We start from the raw sequence: 5306 nt of genomic DNA, 5'->3' as shown, positions 1-5306 counted from the left end.
ATGCAAAATCGTGGATAGACTGAAGAGAGAAGAAATTAATATCCAGCTTCTGACATTCAAAATAAAATTATGCAGCAAGATATTAGTCTTACAAAATGAGTATTTGTCTTAAGAGAAGATCTAAATTCTTTTCTTTTGATACTAGGCACATGAGCATTTCAACAGCCAAGCCCAGAGGTTTCAGCCTGTGGGGTCTTCTTTCTCTAAGAGGAGAAGATAATCTTTCTGGCTCTGGAAGGCAGGCCAGGAGTCTTGCTGCCCCACCCTGAAGGGAAGTGAGGGAGAGCAGGGCGGAATGTCACCTGTCTCAGGCCCTGGGGAAAGTAGGAGATGAAAGCGATGAAGGAGGAGAGGAGGAGAGCAAGACAGGCTGAAAGGAGACCCAAGTTTGGTAAGTCAATAACACAGTGACACCCATGATGAAAGGGGCTATGCCTCTCTTCTGGCTTGGAGCTCCTGGTGGCGGCTCGCTCAAAGAAAGCCCTATGGGACTTCCCTGGTGGTCCAATAGTTAAGACTCGCCCTTCCAATTCAGGGAGTATGGGTTCGATCTCTGGTGGGGGAGCTAAGATCCCACATGCTTCATGGCCAAAAAACTAAAACATAAAATGGAAACAAATTCAATAAAAACTTATAAAAAATGGTCCACATCAAAGAGAAAGAACGTCCTATATCAATGCGACGCACAGTCACATCAAATTAAGGTGTAGTTTGGCAGGTGAAGGGGCCCGGCCGTTAAAGCTCCTGGGCTACTGCAGCACACACCTGGGAGGATGGGATCCTGACCGAGCCGAGAGGGCCTTGTGGGTTCCAGCATCCTCTTGTCAATGGTTGTTCAGCAGCTAGTTGTGATTTCAGCGCTCTCGCAGGAGGAGATAGGCACATGTCCTACTTTGCCATCTTGATTTGATTTGAGAGTGCCTGGTGAAGTTGCTGGAGAGGATGACTGTGATGCGACATGCCCTACATTCAGAAGGGACCTGAGCCAATGACGGCGAAGGCCCCCGAGTCTCCCTTCCATCCCTGTCCTGGGGTCCCAGAAGCCACACCCCGTCCCCTTCTGCTCCTCAGTCACCATCTTGGACAGGAGTGGAAGACAGACCATTTTTCTTAGAAAGCCTGACCTTGCATGTAAAGTAAACTTTTTTTTTCCTTAGAGGCTGGGAGACTGACACCAGCCAGGAAATAGGACTTAGGAAGACAGGGGAAAATGAAAGAGCTATATCTTTTCTTCACATATCAGCTAAGTCAAGACCCTGATGCATTTATAAAAATAAAAGCTTGGAACTGAAATATACTGCAATAGGAGAATGGTTTAATAAATAATTTCATAACCATTTTACATGGCTATGACAACTATCTTCGTGGGTTATTTTAATTATACAATAAGTTGATGTCATGGAATCAGTGTGTATATACTGAAAGATCTCAGTTATATATAAAAAACAGACGAGGAAAGTCATAAAAATGTTAACAATAGTTATTTTATTTTAAAAAATATTTATTTGTGAAATCTGTTTAGTTGCAACACGTGAAGTCTTAGTTGTGGCATGTGGGATCCAGTTCAGGGATAGAACCCAGCCCCCCTGTGTTGGGAGCACAGAGGATTAGCCACTGGACCATCAGGGAAGTCCCAACAATAGTTATTTTGAAAGAAGTTATTTTCTATAATGACTGTGTAGATCTGAAAAAAAATAGATAAAAATTTAAAACAAAATCTTACAGAGCAGTGTTACAAATGGATTTGTAAAGCCCCTTGCTCTTCTCAAATCAACATACCCCAACTGGAACAGGATGTGGGTGACGTAGCTGTGGGAAATGGTCACTCTTCCCTGTTTCCCAATATCTAGTCCAAGGAGGACAGTTTGCAAGGAAAAGTCAACAGGATATCTCTATAACACCATCCCTCAGAGCAAAAATATAACGTTTCTCAAAGATCATTGTCACACATTGTTGTTTAATACCACCCATTTCTTTCTTTCTATTTTTTTTTAGGAGATTCATATTTTATTTCTCCACTGACATATTTACAGCGAATATAAATTAAAGGCCTGCTTGCACACCAAACCCAGGTCCTTTTGGTGGTTCAGTCAAAGAGGTAAGACCTCCAGCTGGCTCACAGGAGAAGCGTCCACTCCTTGGCCCAGGTTTTGGGATTTTGCCAGCCTTCAGTTCATCAATAATTTCTTCAATATCTTTAGGTATCAGATCCTCATAGTAGTTGTCATTTATTTGAACCATTGGTGCATTTACACAGGCCCCTAAACGTTCGACTTCTATAAGAGTGAAAAGTTTGTCAGGTGTAGTCTCTCCAACCTTTATTCCAAGTTTTTTCTGAATGGCTTCCAGTATGCTGTCGGAGTTTCGGAGCATGCAAGGTGTGGTAGTGCAGACTTGAATGTGATACTTTCCAACAGGCTTTCGATTATACATTGTATAAAAAGTTGCTACTTCATACACTCTCATTGGAGGTACTTGTAAAATTTCTGCAACCTTGTTCATAGCAGAGATGGGCAGTCATCCATTCTGTCTCTGGGCTAAATCCAGAACAGGAAGCACAGCTGCTGCCTTATGCCCTTCTGGGTAGTTTTTCACAATGGCCTCTATCCTCTTATAGTTTTCTGGTGTGAAATCAAATGGAGTTTCTGGGTTATTCTCAGGGGTATCTCTGTGCACAAATAAGGCTCCATTCTGAACAGCTGTCTTATGCAGATTTCTTATATGTTTTCCCTAACAGTCAGATTCCAAATGAGGTTTCTCCACACACCCTGGTGGCTCAGTCCAGTCGGTAAAGAATCTGCCTGCAGAGCAGGAGACCTGGGTTCCATCCCTGGGATTAAGATCCCCTGGAGAGGGAAATGGCAACCGACTCCAGTATTCTTGCCTGGAGAATCCTGTGGACAGGAGCCTGGCTGGCTACAGTCCCTGGGGTTGCAATGAGTCGGACACGACTGAGCGACTAGACCACCATATACCCTGGATCCTGCAGTAGTCTAATATCTACCAGTGGGCGGCGAGGCCGGCCGCCCGGGCCCCTAGCGCCACGGAGAGGAACATGGCTGGCCAAACTGCGGGGCTCCGGGCCTCGCCGGGCGTGGTCCGGAGCGGTCGGCCTTTTTTTTTTTTTTTTTGATGGTTTAGTATGGTTTATTAAGCTGTGCCTTAGTACAGACCCTGGGGCTTGCCCATGGTGCTCTTAATGTACAAGGCCTGACATTCTGCCAATTTTTCTTGAGCAATGATACCAGGAAGTTGACAGCTAAGTGGATGTTGTACACAAGCTCATCATCTGTCATCTTCACGTGGCCAACAGCCACTGCCAGACACAGCACCTTCTTCATCTGGAACTTGATCGCGGACTTCACTTCATCAACTTTGGCCACCATGTTCTCATTGTGGGTCAGCAAGGAATGGAACTTGCCAGCCTTGTTCAGGCCTGGGCCCAGGATTCCGGGGATCTGCTTGACCAGAGACTCTGAAGCCAAAAAGGCATCATATTTCTTGGCCAGCTTCTTGATCAGTTTCTTATTCTTGTTGAGTTTTTTCAGTGCCTCGATGTCCATGTAGGGGATATCCACAGCCTTGGCCTCATCACAATGCTGCTGGTCCCCCAAGACACACATGGAGAACTTGGGGCGGGTAGTGGACTTAACGCCTCACGGTGCCGGAGAAACGTTTGTCCTTCTGAGGGTCATAGTTCTTCAGGCTGATCTGAAGCTCCACCGTCTCCAAAAACTTTGTGCGCTTGCGCTGGTTCCGGTGCAGGACTTCCCGCACCGCCTCGTAGAGGGTGTCGTGGGAGACTTGGCTGCTCATAGTTCCCTACGCCGCGATAACCGGAAAAGAGAGCCACCCATTTCTTTATGAACAAATTAGTGAGCAGTTTTCCAGTCAGATTGGCATGCATCCCGGCAGGTCTAGGAAAACCCCTGACTCTGGCATTCTGCCCCTCAGAGATGATTTACTTCTGCCTGGGGTACCTGCTTCTCTGGTGGCTCAGTCGATAAAGAATCTGCCTGCAATCCAGGAGACCTGGGTTCGATCCGCGCCTCCGGAAGATCACCTGCAGAAGGAAATGGCAACCTACTCCAGTGTTCTTGCCTGGGAAATCCCACAGACAGAGGAACCTGGTGGGCTACAGTCATGGGGTCACAAGAGTCAGGCATGTCCTAGTGAGTCTGAGTGAACTCCAGGAGATGGTGATGAACAGGGAGGCCTGGCGCGCTGCGATTCATGGGGTTGCAAAGAGTCGGACACGACTGAGCAACTGAACTGATCACCATGGGGTATCTAAGACAAATATTTAAACACAATCAAAATGTGACCAGATCCCCAAGCAGATAGCCTGAGAAGAATTACAAAAGGGAACTTGCCCTACTTGTTTTTGGAATACTTTTTAGAACTACAAAAATTAAAACAGTATTGGTACTACACAGATCAGTGGACCAGAATAAAAAAGGCAAGAAATATTTACACATAGTTTCCACATTACGAAAAGAAAACTGATATGACAAAGATGGTATTTCAAATAACCTCTCAGGGATGTATTTAGTTCTGAATCAGGAGGAGCTATTACAGATTCATAAGAATTAGCTCACATTTAATCACTGTGTAGTCAGGTGGGCCTTAGGAAGCATCACTACGAACAAAGCTAGTGGAGGCAATGGAATTCCAGTTGAGCTATTTCAAATCCTGAAAGATGATGCTGTGAAAGTGCTGCACTCAATATGTCAGCAAATTTGGAAAACTCAGCAGTGGCCACAGGACTGGAAAAGGTCAGTTTTCATTCCAAGCCCAAAGAAAGGCAATGCAAAAGAATGCTCAAACTACCGTACAATTGCACTCATCTCACATGCTAGTAAAGTAATGCTCTAAATTCTCCAAGCCAGGCTTCGGCAATACGTGAACTGTGAACTTCCTGATGTTCAAGCTGGTTTTAGAAAAGGCAGAGGAATCAGAGATCAAATTGCCAACATCTGCTGGATCATGGAAAAAGCAAGAGAGTTCCAGAAAAACATCTATTTCTGCTTTATTGACTATGCCAAAGCCAGCCTTTGACTGTGTGGATCACAATAAACTGTGGAAAATTCTGAAAGAGATGGGAATACCAGACCACCTGACCTACCTCTTGAGAAACCTGTATGCAGGTCAGGAAGCAACAGTTAGAACTGGACATGGAACAACAGACTGGTTCCAAATAGGAAAAGGAGTACGTCAAGGCTGTATATTGTCACCCTGCTTATTGACCTTCTATGCAGAGTACATCATGAGAAATGCTGGGCAGGAAGAAGCACAAGCTGGAATCA

The 5306-nt window shown here is 45.3% G+C and overlaps 2 pseudogenes; both read right to left on the bottom strand.

Annotated features, from left to right (window-relative positions):
• On the bottom strand, positions 1998-3057 carry LOC102186056 (annotated as a pseudogene).
• On the bottom strand, positions 3115-3825 carry LOC108638540 (annotated as a pseudogene).

The sequence above is a fragment of the Capra hircus genome, chromosome 21 (genome assembly GCF_001704415.2).
Source record: "Capra hircus breed San Clemente chromosome 21, ASM170441v1, whole genome shotgun sequence".
NCBI lineage: Eukaryota > Metazoa > Chordata > Mammalia > Artiodactyla > Bovidae > Capra > Capra hircus.
This window is presented reverse-complemented; position numbering and strand designations above follow the sequence as displayed.